Source organism: Macrotis lagotis, chromosome X (genome assembly GCF_037893015.1).
Source record: "Macrotis lagotis isolate mMagLag1 chromosome X, bilby.v1.9.chrom.fasta, whole genome shotgun sequence".
Classification (NCBI taxonomy): domain Eukaryota; kingdom Metazoa; phylum Chordata; class Mammalia; order Peramelemorphia; family Peramelidae; genus Macrotis; species Macrotis lagotis.
In genome coordinates, this window is record NC_133666.1 from 409,576,660 (window position 1) to 409,595,864 (window position 19,205).

The window sequence follows — 19,205 nt, forward strand, 5'->3', positions numbered from 1 at the left end:
GGCACATGATAATAGTCAAATTGATTTTGTGAATATTTTAATCCTTTCAGTTTTAGAGAAGTGGGCTTTTTATATCTATAAAATAGCTATTTCATCACATCAAAAAGTTTTATGATAACTTGGAATTTTGATAATATTGAGCAACACACTTTGAATTTCCAAAATAAGATGTTCTGAAGTAGGAACCCAAATAACATTTACTGACGTGTCTTAAAAACAAAAGGACAAAAATATTACTCTCCAAAAAGGTCTCATGCAGCAAAAATATGGTGCAGGATTGTCAAAGATATTACCCGTTACAATCCTTGCTAAGCTGAAATGAACTCAAGTAAAGTTCCAAAGGGAGCTTAGTTAAAAATGGAGGGGCTCTTCACCAGCAGACTAACCCTAAATTTATAAATCTATTGACCATGGTAACTCACAAAGCAAAGTAAAATACAAAATATGCCTCATTCCTCTTAGCTACCCCTTTCATTTCAGCATTGAAACTAGCAACAATCAGAGAATGCTAAGAATCACATAGATTTTAGGTCACCTAGAAACACAAATAAAACATTTGGCACCAAAGGCCAATAAAACTGTGCATATCCTTTGATCCAGTAATACCATTACTATGTCTATATCCAAAAAAGATCACAAAAAGGGGTTAAAAACCCACATATACAACAATATTCAGAGTAGCTCTTTTCATGTTGGCAAAACATTAGAAATTGAGGGAATGCACATCAATTGGGGAATGGCTTAACAAATTGTGCTTTGTGAATGTAATGGAATACTAATGTACTATAAGAGATCACAAGGGACAGGACTACTGAAGAGCCTGGAAAGGCTTAAATGAACTGACATTGAGTGAATAGGCAGGACCAGAAGAACATTATACACACTAACAACAACACTGGATGATGATCAACTGTGATGGACTTCTTCATTTCAGCAGCACAATAATCAAAGATGATTTTAAGACTTGTGATGGAAAATACTATCAATATCCAGAGAGGAAACTGCGGAGCTTAAATGCAGGCTAAAGCTTACTGTCTTCAATTTTTAAAAGTTGTCTTAATGTATTATGTCACTTTTTCTCTCTAATTTTTTTATCTTCTATTTTGATTTGATTCTTCTTTCACAACATGATAAATATGGATCTGTGTTTAGCATAATTATAGATGTAGAGATTATATTAGATTACTTTCTGTTAGGGTGAGTGGAGAGGGAAGGGTGGAAGAGAGAAAAATGTAAAACTCAAATTTAAAAAAATGAATAGTGAAAACTACCATTGCACATTATTGAAACAAATGAATAAAAATATTTAAAAGAAAAAATACTTTTGGCACCCTAAACATGAATTCCTTGTCAGATGACCAATAAGCTAAAGCATTATTGTAGGAAATAAAATATATTAATTTTATAATGCTCACTAGAAATGAACCATAAGTCATTAAGAAGTGGCAATTAAATTGAAGGATGGTTCTCCTATTCCCTTATGGGAGACCAATAAAGAAGTTGCCAGTACTGATTTCATTGTACATCCAAAAGTAACAAGAAATATCACTTTGTAAAACAATTAGTCATTTCACCTTGTATTGCTAATGATGTGACAAAGAAAAGACAACCATGAACAGAATTACAGTTTATGAACCTACATGTCTTTCAGTGGATGAAAACATACAGACATCCTCTGAAGAATTTTAAAGGATTCTCCAAGATAATTCAATATATACAACCTAGGGAGAGGATAGTAGATAGGTCAAGTATGTCAACTCTCCTAGAGGAAGCACAACCAATGGTCCCTCTTTTTCCTCCTTAGTACACAGACCAATCAGTGTAAATGCCCTATTGCAACATTTTAACACAGCTAGCCTATAAACTATGTAGGCATGCTTGCTTTAATATACATTGATACTTAGAGTACAAATGTGAAAACATTGCAAAATATAATAGAAGGTATGGTGTGGGATGAAGAGATGAGGGAGGCCAAAAAGGAGGGAGTGTAAAAATGAGAAGACCTATTGGGAATGCTATTGCAATAGCCCTGATGTATGATAAGTACACATTACAGAAAGGAAGTGAAATGGAAATAAAGAAGATACAGATATAAAAAATGTTGCAAAGATAAAATTGACAGGATAGAAATATCATGCTTTAAATGAAGAAGACTAGTTTATTATAGTTCTAAAGACAAATAATGCTATGGGAAAAAGAAATAGGTTTAGGGAAAAGATAATAAGCTTGATTTAATCATTCTCGGGTCATATAATTAGCAACTAAATTGTAGAGTCAAAATTTCTAATGCATCATTCCATGATTCCTGTACAGAAATTTCTCAAAGTACAGAAAGTGAAGGGAACAATATTAATAGGACTTTATCGGGGGGGGGGGACATTTCAGAGCTGACTACAGTTAGTTAAAATCACTTGTTAAGATTGAGGGTTCCCTAAACCTTGAGTTACATGGAGAAAAATGCATTATATAAATACTTACCAAGGATCCAAAGATCATTTTCACCTCCTCAGGATACTGTACTACAAAAACTTGATATTACTGTTGACTAAGTCTTAGTACATCTAAAAAAGATCTTTGTAAGCTTTAAAGTGCTCAGTATATGGGTCTTTTTGAGATTATTATATTGAGCATACTCTTCTTTCAGAAAGTTCCATTCCATTGCAAATGGCAGTATTGCTGACTCAAGCAAAAAGAATATGTTGATCTCATTCTGCTATTTTCTATTAGGTTCAATTGGCAGAACTTTCAAATTTGCAGATTAAACAAAAGAAAAGATGAATTCAGGAAGTGAAGAATTCATGGGGAAAAGTTTTATGGCAACTTTTAATAAATTCAATTTGGGATTATGAACATGAAAAATGACAGTGTCTGCCATTAAGGGAATTAAATTAAGAAGACAGGGATGTAGTGGGGATGGGGATAGCACCATATGGACAAAACAAACATGAAATGCAGTAGAATGGAATAAATGTCAATAAGAGGTCCAGATACTAGTCTACAAGAAAATTTGTTGAGGAAAAAATCACTTCAGCTAGGAGGATCAAGGAAAGTTTTATGGAAGAAGTGCCTCACCCAGACCTTAATAGAAAATAATTTCTCCCCATATAACAAAATGGAGGGATTATTTTCTAGACATCTTTTCAAAATGCACAATGATAGGAAGAGGTAGTATGAAACTAGAGAACAATGGAGAGCCTTAAATACTAGGGGGAAAGTTTATTTTATCTTATGGGAAATAGGGAACCAATGAAGGTTCTTAATAGGTGTCTAACATAGTCTGATGTTTGATTTATAAAGAATGATTTGGTTTTTTTAGGTTTGAAGTCTTTTTTAATATAGTTTAATTTATTTCATTAAACATTTCCAAATTACATGCAAAAATTTTCAACACTTATTTTTAAAATTTTAAATTTAATTAATATATTTTTTTTAATTTAAATAATCTAAATTATCTCCCTACATCCTAATCCATCTACTTTCTTGAGAAGACAAGCAATTTGATGATTATCTTTGCAAAGTCATTCAATGACATGTATCTTCTTTGGCACGCACTTATTTATCTAGTCAAACTTACCAATTTTCTGTTTTCTACACATGAAATTCTACCTCTTGCCAGTGTGCCACTAAATAATTATCACTTACTTCTGTAATACTTTCCTCTTGAACAAGAAAAGAGAAGGAGAATGAGGGAGGCAAAGAGTGACCCATATTGGAATATTTGTGGGGCATAATAATAGAAGTACAAAGCAGAAAGTGCAAGATGGTGACCTATTGAAATGATTATAGTTATAAAATCTGGACTACAAGTAGGAGGTGAAGCTAGCATAGAGATTTGAGTGGAAGGGGAGAGAAAACAGGAAGAACAGAGGTACCAGAGGTCAGGATGGTAATAAACAATAGCTGCAAAAAGGATGAAGCTATAAAAGAAGTGGAAAGACCAAAGATAGTTGTCAGAGAGAAGAAAGAATTTCAGGCTTCAGGATCATGGAGAGAAACAGTATGGTCACAGCAGGTAGCTGGGGAAATATTAATGAAGAGGTCATGGAAGGTGAGGAATTTGATAAATTAGGAGACTAGAATGTTTAAAGGAGTCATCAACATGTATAATAAAATCATTCATACTGATAAAATAAAACTGAGGTGGAGGAAGTCTGTAAGCAAGTTACTAAGTTACTAAGGAAAGTTAAAAAGTATTCTTTGGGTCCATATCTAATTGCAAAAAGGATTTGAACAGGAAAATGTAATTGGATGATAAGTGCAATGAAGGAGAAGTTGTTGAATAATGAATGTGTTAGGAAGGAGTTGCAAGAAATAAGGGATATTTTTCCTGTACATGTGTGTATGGAACAATACTGTAAATGATTTATAATTGTGGAACATCAAAAAAATAAGCTTTTTTTGAAGGTGTAACTAGGGAGGACATGCTATTGCTCGATATTTGTTATTAAGTTTTTATGATTATCAAGCATTTTTCTCCAACTCCCCGGGGGAGGGGGGAATCAAATAACAAAATAAGAATCCTTTTAATGTATATGCCTCATCAATGAAAATAAATTCCCACACTGACCATATTTAAAACCATCTATCTCACTTTATATATTTAATGAATATCACTTCAACATAAGAAGGGTAGCATTCTTCTTCCTCAGTAAAGGATACTTTTTAAAGAAAAGCAATTCCATCTTTTCTACACGACGACTCAAATAAATACTGCTATAAATATGTGATAACATATACAGCAAATTCTTTAAAATAAAAGCTTAAAATAACTCCTGCCACAGAATCATAAAGTTATTTACTGAAATTAGAACATATCCTCAGAATGGAAAAATGAAAAAAAAACCAACCATAAACTAATGGATTGCAAGGACAATGATGAGAAAATATAGCAACCTGTATGTTATAATAGCACATTAATTTGTTATTTAAATGCAGTTATAATTACTTGGAAATCTAAAGGACTGGAACTTGAAGCTTTAATGATTCATTTAAATGAAAAAAAAAAACAATTAAATGCTTCTTAGAGAAGATATTTCCCATCAGAAAGAGACAGCTTAGTCAGAAATTCTACCAGCCTGCTATGGCTGTAGCTTTTTATAAACTCCAGTATTTCTCACAGTATGACAATTCGTGGACAGCAAATAAATTTCTAAAGCACTTTACTTAATTACAAAAGGCTTGCTATGCTCCTTAATCAAACTTTATGGGAAAAGTTAATGGTAACATTGGCCTTGATCCAAAGTTGGACAACAGTTTATTATGTTTTTGAAGTGAGCAAGAATGAAGTCATAGCACTTTTAATATACCAAATTTTATTAAAATTTCTGAGGGCCCACTGTTGCTATTTATAATCTCTAATAGACAATTCTTCTATAATTCAGACCTATAGTAGGAGGAAACTACTGCCTGATTTTTTTTCTCTAAACTAGGCTGTACAATATACACTTGAATTGCATAAACTAAATTTTGACGGATTTTTCTTGAAATTCCACAGTCATTATTATGAAATAACAAGACCAAGATAATTACACTACATATAAAACATTACAGAGTGAGATAAAGACATTCTTTGCTAAGTCTGGCCATAAGCAATAGGACATTAAAGAAGAAAATGCACTTTGAGAGACTGAGACATTTAAATCAGTGGCTTAGCAAGGAGAAAATTTCAAAACTGGAAATAATCACCTGACATCTATTATCAAGGTTTTGACAAAGTGATCAAGGAAGTGATGATGCTCAAATGGAAAGACAGAAAAATAAAGTCCATGGGGAGCACAGAGACAAGCATAGGAAGAAATTTGAACATTAATGAGTTAAGAACCATAAAAAGTAATTCTAAAGACTGGTTCCATAGACATGTAATTTGAAGATTATTTTTAACAATTCTTCAGGATCAGGTCACTTCTCTCTGCATGATCAGCATCATGAGGCACAGCCTTTGAAGGGGAGAGGGATAAAAACTGGAATTTTGATTTCATTGGTACAAGAGCTCCCAGATGAGGATTTGCACCTTTTCTTCAACCAAAGGTTTAGAATGGATTACCTAAAGCACTCAAAGGTCCTAACTCATTAAGAGCCAATATATGTCAGTGTCAGCAAACCCAAATTCTAAGATCAGATCTCTAGCCAATATTCTGCATTTCTTGCTTTAATTGATTAACAAGTGCTTTTTTCATTCACATCTTTATCCCTCTCTGATTGATTTAATATTGTTCTTATTTACTTTAGCTCTTCCAAAAAGTATTCTTTAAACCACATACATCAGCATCATTATCATCATTCCTTCTCTCTCTCTCATTTTCAAGTTCTCCTTATCAACATTTATCATTTTCCTTCTGCATATAAATAAATACAAGTTCCTCCAACTATTTAAAAAAATTTTAAAAATCCCCCCAAAAATCACACTCTACCTCCACTAAACCCTCAAGCTATCATCTTCATATTCTTTTTCTTCTTTTACCATCAAACTCCTTGGAAAATCCATCTACGTTTTCTGTCTCAAATTTTTCCTTAAATTCCCATTACTTCCCATTACTTTTCAGTCCTTCCATTAGGCATCTAAACCTAACACTTGACTGAAGCTATTCTTTCTAATGTTTCCAATGGTCTCAAATACTAAATTTCAAAACCTTTTCTCAGCCTTTATACTTCTTGACGCAGCAAGATACATGATAATAGTAGCTGAATTTGGAGTCAGAGATGCTGGGTCAATTAAAGTCAAGTCAAGAAGTATTTATTAAATGCTTACCACATGTCAGGCACTTTATTAAGTCCACAGGGTACAAATACCAACAAAAAGACAGATGGGTCTTGTTTGTCAAGGAGTCTACATATTAAGGGGGCTAAAATCAGGGTTGGGTAGGAGGAATAAGGCTTTTACACCAGGATGTAACTCAGTTAAATTCAAATCCTAGTTTGGTCATTTAATACTTGATCAAGTCATTTTTATTCTATGAATTGTAAAATGAAAGTATTGTACTAGATGACCTCAAATGTTCCTTTATTTTGTAAAAATCTATCATCCTATAACCATTTTGCCACTTTTGTTGTTGTTGGTCAATTCATCACCTCTCCTTTCTCATTTTTTCATGACATTTTTTTCTCCAGGTTTTCCTGCTGAAACCTTCTTAGTTTCCTTTACAGGGCCATTAGTAAATTTATGGTCCATCATCTAATAATTCTACTCAGGTCCTTTTACTCTTTCTTCTCTCCCTCTTTCTCTTTGGACTCTCATCAGCTTTCACAAGTTTAAACATCAAGTCATCATGTGTCTCTTTCTTCAACTACAGTGTTGCATCAACTCCTTTCTGTATATCTCAAACTCAGCATGCCCAAAATATAACTCATTATCTATCCCTACTAAATTCCTCTGTCTAACTTTCCTATTCCTGTCAGAGCTATTGTTACTATCATCCTTTTGGTCAACCAGATTTGAAACCTTGGAGTCACCTTTAATTTTTCACTTTGTTGTATCTTGAAGAATCTGTTACAAATCTTGTCAACTCTGGCTCCACAAAATCCATTGTCTTTCCTATCACAGAGCCACCAGTTTAATTGTGGTCCTCAGCACCTCTTTCCTGGACTCCTAAAAGAATATCCTAATTGATTCTCTACTTCTAGTTTTTCTTCTCCCCAATCCATCTACCACAAAACTGGAAAAAAGTCTCTCTAAATAAAAGTCTGAGTATATCACTCCCCTGCTAAATTTCCCTTGCACAGGCTTCCTCATGTCTAGAAAGTTTGTCATTGTTATAATCATCTCTCAAAAAGACCTTATTTCCTTCATTTTTCATCTCTGGGCTCTATTTTCTAAAGAAATTTCTAAAGAAAGCCCTATCCCCCACAATTATTAATACTCTCAAACTCACCAACACCCAAATTTGTCTTTCTTTTGTACATATGTATATATGTTTATATGTTTCATTTGCTTAACTTTGTATATGCTATTTCTCCTTGCTGGTAGAATGTAAGTTACTTGAAGGCAGATGATATGTCATTTATGTCTTGATATTCTGAGCACCTAACAGAGTTCTTAAAATATCACACATAGCCTCTTTATAATGGAATATATTAATGACAAATGAGTGTAAAGGTCAGAGTGTAAGGGATGGAAAATTTATTAGCATCTTAACCCACAATTTCCTTGTCACGAATGAAAACTTTACTGCTCTGAGATTAGCAAAGTCATTATCATTTATAAAAATTTTAAGTTTAAAATTTTACCTTAACCTCAAAAAAACTTTGGGAAGTTAATAACCTTATGTTATTAACCCCATTTTCACACATGAGGAATTAGGCTCTGAATGATTAAGTGATTTGTCCCAGATCACACAGCTAGCTACCAGAGAGGCAAAACAGGTATCCAAACCCACTTTAAGCCTAATGTCTTTTTTTGTTTCCTATTCACAATATTTTAGAACAATGAACATATAATGACTATTAATAAATCTTTGAAATTTGACTGAGGATCTTTGCCCCTATGAGGCAAGTATCAGAATATCTTAAGTGAAATTTGCATCAGATATATATGCTTATTATTCAGTTACTACATAGGCATTTTGACAGTGATTTTAATGGAAGGATCAAGATCAAAAAGAGCAAAAACAGAGACAAGATTATTTATTTATCAAAGGTCCCCCCCCATTCCCCTTGTGTCCTAGTGCATGTTAATGCTAATAAATAAGGAATATATTACTAGTGTAACATAGAATTACCTCTTATTAAATATAATAGAATTACAGAATTTTATAGTTGGAAGGGATCTCAGAAACTAGCTGAAAAGGAAACCCTGTACAAATCTTCAACATAAACTCAAAACCCAGTCTCTACTCAAAGACCTATCAGGCAAACCCTATTTAATAAGTCCATTTATTCCATTTTTTAGTATTTGTAATTACTAACAACTTTTCATTACAGAAAATACAAGTTTATCTCTTTGTATTAACCCATAGAGCAGTTTTGTAGCATTGTGGATAGTTTGTTGGGTCTTGAGGCAGGAAGACACATCTTCTGGAATTCAAATCTAGCTTCAGACACTTATTAGCTGTATGACCCTGGGCAAGTAATTTAAGCCTGGTTGCTTCAGTTTCCTCATCTGTAAAATGAATTGGAGAAAGAATAGCAACCCACTCCAATATCTATACTAAGAAAGCCCAAATGGGGTCACAAAGAGTATATCATAAAGTTTCTAATTCTTCCAAATAGAGACTTAATTTTAAAATTCACTGGTCCTCCTTGATTTGCATGAGAAAAATCAGTTCTCTGCTTTTCTAAAACTCATTTTATTCTACTCTGATTTTTTAAATCTTTCTTGAGTTCTTTTTGTGCTTCTCCTTTTGGCTATAGCATCTATCTATTCTCACAAATGCCACCTAGTGGTAGGTTACTGATTGTCAACAAAATCCTTTAAATGAATAATGGTCCGTTAAGATGCTCTAGGGATAGGTTGAGGGAGGGATTAACCACATGACTATTTAATAAAATTCTATTCAAATGTGATCATTAAGATTAGTGTACAAAATTTCACAGAGATTATTAAAATATTTAAACAAAATGAAGTTACAGATAAAAATAACTGACAAAATATGCATCCCTAAAGAAACTTGGAATTTTCATGTTAATTGTTTAATTAAGTGAAAAATTTAAAAATGTTTCTATTGCATTACTTGACACAAAGTTAAAAAAACTTTGTTCCAAATATACTACAAAATATATCACATTTTTAAAGATCTTTGGTGCCCAGTCATTTTTAGTCACATCCTACTCTTTCATGATCCCATTTGGTATTTTCTTCTCCAACTCTTTTGACAGATGAAAAAACTTAGGTAAATGGGTTAAGTGACTTGTCCAAGGTCACAGAACTAGTGCAAATCTGAGGCCACATTTGACCCCAGGTCTTCCTGACTCCAGGTCAAACAGTCTATCCAGTCTTGTTTTTTTACACTTCTATTAATTAATATAATACTATATATAAATCTAGGAGAAGAATTAGAAACTTTGAGACTACTAAAACAGATTGCTGTAATTTAAGCAAAAGCATATTGAAAAAAAATAATTTGCAAACATATGAGAAAATATTCAAAATGATTCCTGTAACATACTGTTCTGTTATTGTTCATGTTTTCAAATCATTAACAATTTAAGAGGCAGACAGGAACAGTGAGACTTTAAGAAAAAAGTTTCTTCTTTACTAATTCTGTTCTTTACCTTGGACATTCCACCTCTGTTTCATGCACAAATTATCCTTTCATTTCTTGAATATTCTCCCATATCATCTCTGCCTCTTAAATTCCTTTATTTCCCAAAGACTTCACAAGCCCTTCTTTCCAGATACTCCCTCAATTGCTAGTGCCTTTCCTTTTAAACCACTATGTATTTAGTTCTGTATTTATTCTATTTATCTTTATTTGTATGTATATGTATTAGTACAGATCATTTGATTTATTGAACATTTATCCCTTTTACAATGTCAAGACTCACAAAGGACTCTTGATAAATGCCTGTTGATTGATTAATAAATTAATTTCATAGGTGGTTAACATTTTCATTGGCAGACTGTATACTGCTGATGTCTTATTTATTTTTATATCTCCCTTAGCACTTATGACAGTGCCTTGCCTGTGGGAGATGCTCAATCAATGTTTGTTGAACAGAATATTAATCAGAAATGAAATTCATTGAGCATCACCTTCTGCAGTATTTCTCCCAGTAAGACACAGTGATGGCTGGGGATAAATGTCTGCAGATACTAACCCCAGTAAGCCTCATTAAATTAATATTTTCACATTTCATTGGAAATACTATAAGACTCCAGAGTAGTTGAGGATAAAATGGATTTGAAGTAAACATGGTTTTATATTTTTATTTTGGGGTTTTTAAAATGTCTAATTCTTTAGGGCTGGGTTTAAATATATGCTTTAGAATAATTCAATTCTAAAAAAAAATTACTGGCTAGGAGACTAAAATGGAAGATAATCCTTTCCTTTGTCTGAAGTCCATGGATAGAATTCTTAACCTTAAGTCACTGGATTTCAGGAGAGTCTGAATTTTGATGAAAATTAGATCTTTATTTTAATATATTAATCAATTTTCTTGAAATCCTTTCTATGCATTTTAATGTAATCAAATGAGAATTTAAAAACATTATTATTAGATAAGATTCACAAGTTTTGCAAGTTTGCCAAAAAATATTAACAAAAATGTTTAACTGTCCCTGTTTTGCAATTACAGAAGATGTCAAGGATTACTATTTCTGTCTACTTAATTCTGACCACTAATAAAGAACAGGTAGAAGGGATCATGACTAAAATCTTCAGTTATAGAATACTTAGTTTCACAGCAGTCAAATTTGTGGACACTATGAACCATTTGTACAAGATTTAAGATTTCAAAAAAGTCAATAAAATAAATAGCAATAATTCGATGATAAAAAAGGTCCTAAATGAGAAGGAAGCATCAAGATTATGGAAGGTTCTAAAAACAAACCTCTGAACAATGATTTTGAATGATTCAGAAGAAGAAATAATGTTCTATAAATGGAACTAATTAGTTCAAATTAAAAAGGACATATTCTAGCAATGGCATCCAGAAACATTTAACCAAGAATAAATACAAAAGGTTAGCTTGAAAGTTAGAATAAAATCAGGAAAAATAAGCCTTAGATGCAATCTGAGGCTTGCAGGGATGGGAAAGGTTGAGGGGGGAACTCAAAATTTTTTTCTTTATCATCACTATTGTTATTATTTAGTGATTTTAAGGAAAAGGAGAGGAAATATGAAAACAAAGTTCTGCTGCTTAGGGAAAATAATACAATATTGATTGATGGCAAACAGAAATTAGAATTATTAAATTCCCAATTTATTTCTGTCTTATCTACTAAAGAGCAAGACCTTCAAAATGGAGAGACATCTATATCTTATTGTCATCCATGTATTCTAGAATTCACTGACACTGGCCTCACTGCTATTTTTTGCATAAGGTATATCATCTCTGGAATCTATGATTTCCTTGTCTATGCCTCATAGCTGGAATTCTCTCTTTCTTTTTCACCACTCCACCCTCAGAACTTTCCTTTAATTATCAAGATTACCACCTTCCTCCTAGTTAACTAGATTCAAAATCTAGGTGTCATCCTTGCCTTCTCATTCTCCCTCAGTACCCAATTTTGGCTCAGTTCTGTCAATATTACTATTATCTCTCATATTTGTTCATTTGTCTCCTCTAACTTTGATACATTTTAGAATAGGTCTTTATTGGGTCCAGTCATTTTCACTGGCATTCCTGCATATCTCTCCCTTCTCTTCTCCTGATTTCCCTAATTTCCTTCAAGTTCTAGTACGCAAATAATTGTCCAGATCCATCTTAAATTTAATGCTTTCTCTCTTATTTATTTCCACTTTACCTTGTGGCTTATTTGTATTTCACTCTTTGCAGGGGAAGGAGGGAATAGCATTAATTTTTACTTATTTTACTTTATTTAAATATCCCTATCACTTAGGAGAGAACTAAACATGCATTAGGTGCTTAATAAATATTAATTGGCTGACAGTGACAATAACCTCTTTGTGGCCCCTCATTAAAGATCCTTCATCTCTATATTCTGTACATATTCACTTGCTGTCCCCTATACAGAAATTTTCTCCCTCCTTATCTCTGCTTCTTGGTTTCCCTGGCTTCCTTCAAGTTCCAACTTAAATTCTATCTTCTTCAAGAAGTCTTTCATGATTCCTATTAATGCTAGTGCATTCCCTCTGTTGATTATGTACAATTTATTATATGGAGCAAATTACCTATCTATCTACTTATCCATCCAATCTTCCACATTCATCCACCCATTCATCCATCCATTTAAATTTAATTCTACATAGGTGTTTCCATATTAACTTTACCACTAAACTATGAATTCCTTGAGAGCAAGGGTGATTCTGGAAGTCAAGATGGAAGAACAGAGGAAACAGTCAAGCCCTTTCCCTCCATACAACTTTAAAATAATGCCTCAAATTAAATTCTGGAGTGGCAGAGCCAACCAAAGGTCAAAGTGAGATATTTTTCCAGCCCAAGAAAACTTAGGAGGGCAGAAGAGAGGTCTGTGACACAAAGGTGAGAGCAGAACTGTAATCTTTGTAATTTGGGTATGGCAATAGCAGGAGCATCATATTTTTTTTGCAACATATTCAGAGTATCTTAATGTAAGGACATCAAGGGGATCTGGAAGCTGAGCAGAAAGGGCTGACAGGGAATCCCTGTGCTAACTTTGGACACAGAACAAGGTATAATTTGGCAACCCCCTTTCCTTAACTTACTTCAAGATAACAGTTCTAGGAACAGAGAAGCACTTGAAGTAAGAAAAGTTCAGGGGTCCTGGGCAGCAAGGATGCTGGGGATCAGTATCACTTGCATATTCAAGGAATCAGGGATTGTGACTGGGTAGGGATGACATGGGGCTCATGAGATCAGACCACACCTTTCCTCTGTATCACTTCAAATTGAAAAACAATGAAAACCAAATTTCTAGAACTATCTCTGAGGACAGCATTGTAAAAAAATCCTCAACTTCGAGACACTGTACACCCACCCACAGAAATTGAAGAAAGTCCAAATCAAACATAAAGTTCAAAGTCAAAAAAGTAGCAAAGGAATGAGCAAACAAAAACAACAATAAATAACCTGCCATGAAATATATTAACATGAAAAGAAAGATCAAGAAACAAACTCAAACGAAAACAATAATGTCAAAATAGCTATAAGCAAAGCCTCAAGGGGGGAAAAATTGAACCGGACACAATTCTAGCCAAAGTTGTTGGAACATTTAAAAATTAAAAATCTAATAAGAAGAATGCAAGAAAAATTAAATAAAGAAATGAGAGCAAAGGATGAAAATCATGAAAAAATAATTAGCTACTCAGAAAAAGAGGTACACAATTAGAAAAGATAACAGCTTGGAAAAAGAGGCACAAAAACACTGAAGAACAACCCTAAAAAAACAGAATTGACTAGATGGCAAAAAGGGTATAAAACTTTACTAATAATAAAAGCTTTCTAAAAAGCAGAATTGGCCAAATAGGAAAAAATAGGTTTAAAAGCTCACGGTCAAAAAATAATCACGTAAAAATTAGAATTGGCCAAGTGGAACTTAATGACTCTATGAGACATCAAGAAACAATAAAACAAAGTGAAAAGAATAAAAAAACAAAGGAAAAATGTGAAATAACATTGTGGGAAAAAGCTACTTAAATGTTGATTGAGGGGAAATATGAATGAGCTAATATAATAAAAATGACCTTAATATAACTTAAATAAACTACTTATTCAGTGTCATACCAATTAAAAAAAAATCAAAGTTACTTTATAGAGTTAGAAAAGTAGTAACAAAATTCATCTGGAATAACAAAAGATCAAGAATATTAAGAGAATTAATTTAAAAAATGCAAAAGAATGTGGCCTAGCCATACCATATTTATATTGTGAAGTAGCACTTATCAACTGGTCCTTGTTGGTACTGGCTAAGATGTTGATGATTTTTGTCCTTCATTTTGTCTTAAATTCTCACCTCCCTTATGTCATGACAAGCACATGAATTGGATTTGAGTGAGAGGATGCTGTGCTAAGTCACTAGTCTCATTTTCTTTTCCAGAGACATCTGGGTCTAGTAATCAGACATGGCTCAAGACTATTAGAGATAACCCTGGATGCAAGACAATCAGGGTTAAGTATTTGCCCAAGATCACACAGCCAGGCGCTATCTCAGGCTAGATTCAAACTCCTGTTCTCCTAACACCAAAGTCAGTGCTCTATCCATTGTAACATTTAGCTGCTCATTGGCTAAGAAATAGAATGGTGGATCAGTGGACTAGGTTAGGTACAAGAAAGAAGTAAATAACCATAGTAATCTCTATTGGATAAGCCCAGCCCAAGGACTCCAGCTTCTGGGATAAGAACTCACTATTTGACAAAAACTGCTAGGAAAACTGGCAAATGATATGGTAGAAACTAGGCATAGGCCAATATCTCACAACCAGTACTAAAATAAGGTCAAAATGGGCACAAGATTTAGATATAAATGATACCATAAGCAAAAAAGAGAACAAGGAATAGTTTGTCAGATTTGTGGAGAGAAGAGAGTCTATAATCAAACAAGAAATAGAGAAATTAGAGAATGCAAAATGGATAATTTTGATTACAATAAATTAAAAAGGTTTTATACAAGCCAAACCAAAGCAACCAAGATTAGAGGGAATGTAGAAAGCTGGGAATTTTTACAGTCAGTGTTTTTTTATAAAAGGATTTATTTCTAAAATATAATAGAAAATGGAACCAAATTTATAGGAATACAAGTTATTTTCTTATTGATAGCAGCTCATTTTGTTGTGCCAAAGAACTGAAAATTGAGAGGATGTCCATCAATTGGGAAATATCAATAAAACTTTGGCATATCAATGTGAAGGAATACTACTGTTCTGTAAGAAATCATGAACAGGTAGGTTTCAGAAGAGCCTGGAAAGACTTGCATGAACTTATGCTGAGTAAATTGAGCAGAACCATCATTATATACCTTAACAACAACATTATATGATTATCAACTATGATAAGCCTAGTTCTTCTCAGTAACACAGTGATCAAAAACAACTCTAAAATATTGATAATGGGAAATGCCATCCACATGCAGATAAAGAACTTTGAACCCTGAATGTAAAGCAAAGCATACCATTTTCATTTTTTAAAATTTGTTTTATGTTTTTTCTTTCTTAAGAATTTTCCCAGGGGCGGCTAGGTGGTGTAGTGGATAAAGCACTGGCCCTGAAGTCAGGAGTACCTGGGTTCAAATCCGGTCTCAGACACTTAATAATTACCTAGCTGTGTGGCCTTGGGCAAGCCACTTAACCCCATTTGCCTTGCAAAAAACCTAAAAAAACCCAAGAATTTTCCATTTTGATTCTTCTTTCACAAGATGACTAATAGGTGCAACAACAAAAGAATTATTGGACTGCAAGAAAGCCATAATCAAAGAAAGAACCTAGACAACATAGTTCAAGAAAATATACAGGAAAACTGTTCTAATATCGAAGAATCCATGAGTAAAAATGGAAATTGAAAGAATCTACTGATCACCTCCTTAAAGAGATTCCCAAATCAAAATTCTCAGAAATATTATAAAGAAATTCAAGAGTTCCCAAATCAGAGAAGAAATTCTTATATTGTGAAGCTACCGTCAGGATCACCCAAAATTTAGCAGCCACAAAAATAAGGAGTGGAGGACTTAGAATATGATAGCTGTGGAGTTAATGGAGTTAGGATTAGCCATGAATAATTTATACAATAAAACATAGTATAATCCTTCAGGGAGAAAAAGACATTTAATTAGAAGGCTTTATTTAAAGCATTCATGATGAAAAGATCAGAGATGAAAAGAAAATTTGACTTTCAAATATCAGACTCAAGAGAAACATAAAAAAGTTAAACATGAAAGAAAAACCATAAAGGACTTAATAAGGTAAAAGCATTTATATTATTGTATGGGAAGATGCTACATGTAACTCCTAAGAACTTTATCATTTGAAAGGTAGGTAGAAGGACTCTATGCTGAAAACAAAGAGTGAGTTGATTAAGTTGGAATGATCTAAAAAAATGTATAACAAAAAGTAATTCACTGGGAGAAGGGGAAAAGAAATAGGAAGAATAGTGAATTTTTTACATGTAAAATAGGTGTCCAAGCAAGAGCTTTCACAGTGGAGGGAAAATGGAAGGACAAGAAATATTTGAATATCACTCATTAGAATTATTTCAAAGAGGAAATAATATGCACATACATACATACACTGACACAGACACAGACACAGACACAGACACAGACACAGACACACACACACACACACACACACACACACATACACACAGACTCAATTAGCTCTTGAAATATTTCTTACCCAATGAGGAAATAACAGGGAAAGGGATGTTAAGGGATGTTAAAGGATTAAAGGATACAGGGACCAGAAACAAAATCAACTTTTGATATGGGATAAAGTGAAAAGAGAGAGAAGGAAAAAAAAGAAAATGCACTGGGGAAAAATGTACAATATAAAAATCATAATTGTGAATGTGAATGGTAAGAATTGACCATACCATAGAAGACTAAAAAAGAATTAGAAACCAGAATCCAACAAGATTTTTTTTATTTAAAAAACTCATTTGAAACAGAGTTAAAATAAGGGACTATAACAAAATCTGTTATGCTACAGCTAAAATAAAAAAGAAAGGAGTAAGAATAATGATATTCAATTAAACAAAGGCCAAAAAGACTCCATGGATAATGAAATAATATAAATGCTAAAAATATATGCACCAAATTAGAGACAATAACTTTAGAAAATTTAGTTATACTAGATCTCTGGAGAAAATTGAATGGGAATAGAAAGGAGTACATATTTTTCTTATACTTACATAAACATTGACCTTATATTAGGATACAAAAAAATCTCACAAAGAAATAAAGAAAAAATATTTAATGCACATTTTTTCACACCAGAATGAAAATTGCTTTCAAGAAAGGACTATTAAAACATAGTTTAAATATTCTAATACTAAAGAATGAGCACAAAGAACAAGTCCTAAAAATAATAATTACTGCAAAAAGAATGAGAACAATGCTAAATTATATGAGATGTAGTCAGAGCACTAAGGGAAAATGTTTGTCTTTACTTACATAAATAAAAGAGGAGAAAAATAAGACTAATAAATTGAGTAAACAACTAAAAAAAGCAAAAGAACAAATTTGAAACCTTCAATTTAATACCAAATTGAAAATCTTGAAAATTAAGAAAGATATGATTAAAACTGAATGTAAAAAAGCTAATAAATAAATCTAGGAACTCTTTTTGTGGGAAAAACAATAAGATGGATAAATCATTGGTTAATTTGATTTTTATTTATTTTTTAATTTGATTTTTATAAAAGAAGACCTACCAACATCAAAAAGGAAAGTGATGAATTCATCACCAATGAAAATGAAATTAAAGCAATTATTGGTTATTATTTTGGTCAATAATATTCCATTAAAACTATCAATCTAGGGGCGGCTAGGTGGCGTAGTGGATAAAGCACCAGCCTTGGAGTCAGGAGTACCTGGGTTCAAATCCGGTCTCAGACACTTAATAATTACCTAGCTGTGTGGCCTTGGGCAAGCCACTTAACCCCATCTGCCTTGCAAAAAAAAATAACCTAAAAAAAAAACTATCAATCTAAAGGTAACAAGAGTATTTACAAAATATAAATTGTGAGATTAATGGAAGAGAAAATAAAACAGTTAAATAAGCCTGTCTTAGACAATAAATTTGAACAAGTCACAAATGAGATCCTTAGGGAAAAAAATAATCTCAGGATCGCATGAATTTTCAAGTGAATACTCCCAAATATTTAAGGAACAATTAATTTCAAATACTTAACTATTTGAAAAAACATAAATATTTTTACCAAATTCCTTTTAAGACACAATATAGTTTTGAAGCTCAAGGCAAGGAGAGTAAAAACAGAGAAAGAAAACCATACTTCAATTTCTCTAATGAATGTTGGTGAAAAAATTATATTATAAAAATATATTATCATGGGGATTACAGCAATCTATTAAAAAAATAAGGTAACCAGGTGGAATTTATAAAAACAATGTAAGCTTAATTCAAAATTAGGAAAATTGAAGTTACAATTCACTACATCAATAAAGCAAAACAATAAAAATCACATAATCATATCAATAGATGCAGAAAAATTTGTGACAAAATATAAAATCAATTTCTAATAAAAACAGGGGAAAACATAGGAATTAATACAATATTTTTTGAAAATGATAAAATCTAAAAGCAAGAGCAAACATTATATATAATTGATAAGCTAGAAGCCTTCCCAAGAAAATCAGGAGTGAAGCCATGATGCTTATCATCATTACTAACATTCAATATTATATTATAAATTCTACTTATAAAAAAAGATAGGAAAAAGAAATGATAGGAAAAAGGTAATGAGAAAATAAAACTATTATTCTTTACAGGTGGCATGATAGTACATGTAACCGTAAACAATCATTCTAAAAATTAGTTGATAATGAACACAACATTAGCATATTGCAGAACATAAAATAACACCTCTTAAATTTTATATAAAATCTTTTACCTCATATCATAGATGTATGCAAGGAAGAAATTTATGGTGAAGGGAAA

The 19,205-nt window shown here is 32.4% G+C and overlaps 1 protein-coding gene across 1 annotated transcript in view; it reads right to left on the reverse strand.

Annotated features, from left to right (window-relative positions):
* PREX2 (phosphatidylinositol-3,4,5-trisphosphate dependent Rac exchange factor 2) overlaps window positions 1-19,205 on the reverse strand; it is a 401,699-nt gene that overhangs the window by 65,889 nt on the left and 316,605 nt on the right. The window lies entirely within an intron of this gene.